This window comes from Mus caroli, unplaced genomic scaffold (assembly GCF_978045245.1).
Source record: "Mus caroli unplaced genomic scaffold, Mus_caroli_1 scaffold_10, whole genome shotgun sequence".
Classification (NCBI taxonomy): Eukaryota; Metazoa; Chordata; class Mammalia; order Rodentia; family Muridae; genus Mus; species Mus caroli.
In genome coordinates, this window is record NW_028227265.1 from 84,700,193 (window position 1) to 84,702,080 (window position 1,888).

The window sequence follows — 1,888 nt, forward strand, 5'->3', positions numbered from 1 at the left end:
AGAAGAAAAAGCAATGAAGCCTGTGCTGACCGTGTTAAAGGGTGCTAATATTTCATTGACCCAAACTGGCCACAGCAAAGCTATACCATGGAGTATTTTCTTGGACACAATGCCTTATCCAATAAAAATGGGTTTCTCTGATCAGGCAAAAAGACTGTGTATTAGGTGGGCAATTTACAAGTGTTGGCCATGATCACCAGGCAGGAAGTGAAGTCACATGGGTAAATCCTGGGGGTGAAAAATCGCTGAATCTCTGTTTTCTTGTTGGTCCTGCAACTTGGAATGTTTGTCAGCTGCAAAACAAAGTTGTTGTTGTTTTTTTTTTTCTCTAGTTCTAAGAGAATGGATTTATTAGTGGGAGCATTATCAAAAGTGTCACGTTATCAGCATTTACAGAAATAAAAGATATCTCTAAATCACAGGTGTTCTTTTAGGTTTATAAGCCTGGAAGAAACTAAAAGTTGAAATTTTTTCTTAAATGTTTCCTGAGAGAATATAAAAGATTTAATTGAATGTATCATGAATTAGATATGTAATAATCATAATTTGCCACTATAGTAATTGACACTGTTAGAAATCAGTACATTCTCAAACTTTTCAGTCATTGTTTAGTCTGGTTTTCCACTTTTACCCGTCTGTCAGTTGTTTGCTTTTGAGACTGAGCCTCATGTAGCCCAGGCTGGCCTTGAACTCACTATGTAGCTGAGACTGGCTTTGAACTCCTGATCCTCCTGCCTCCATTCCCCCAGTGCTGGAATTACAGGTTGTCACCACCGTGCCTGGCCTTTAAGTGTCTTTCAAGTAAAGAAATATATAATTGTGGTTGTATAGAGCCCATAGCTATTACATAGACCATGGACATTTTAAATGGACATCAATGAGAATCTAACTTTCTTGCACTACAAAATTGCCAGGTACATGAAAACTTCAGTAGATAAAAGAAACCCACAATCTCACAAAACACTGCCTGCCCCACGGAGTCTCACAGAAAACCTTCTGCCTCTGCTTTCTGCGTCCTTGTTCACAACCCAGTATGGGCTTCTGACTCTTTATCCCAACAGAGAACATGCTTTCAAAATAATTGAAAGCTGCAACCTCTTTTCAGTATTGTGTTTCAAACGTTTGTCTCTGGTCTCATTTGAACTCTGGTCGCAATGACTATGTCTAAAGAGACCAAACTGCTGGCCACATCAGAGGGATTTACCTAGCAAGTTTCTGAGGTCAGTGTGAACTTCACCAGCAGGGATCGCTCAGGGAGAAAGCACAGCACATGTGTACAGTTACTCCCAGGTACCTTTTGGAGTGAGTTATCCCCTTCTGATGCATAAGATCCTGGGAGTGGCCAGAAGAGAGAGGGTACCAGGCCTGTCAGGGCACACTAAGAATCCACTTTCGATTGAGCATATTTGTCTGTCTTCTTTACATAACCAGTGTCGATGAAAGACTTGTTTTAGTAAATATTAAGGAGCGAAGCCTCAGGACCAAATAAATAGTACAGAGTAAGCCAAACCCATTCTTGAAACATCCTGAGAAACTAGTCTAGACATTGTGACTGTGGAAGTGGTGGAGAAAATGAAGCAGAGAGGCACTGACCTTTCTCTTTCAATGTTTTCCCATATGCACCTTGGGGATAAGTAGACACTGGCTGCAATTTAGGAAGTCGGAGAAGGTAATTTTTCAGAGTGAAAGTTAATGTGATTATCAGAAAAGCAATTAGTGAGTGTATAATCTTTCAATCAGTAAAACCATGCATGTTTTTTTCTTCATAATATTATGGTCTGAATGCCCTATATACTCTCCCAAACCCAATTTATGTTGTTACATGGGTCTAATGTAAGAGTGGTAAGAGCCTTTAACAGGCAATGTACGGAATTGGGGTCATTACAGA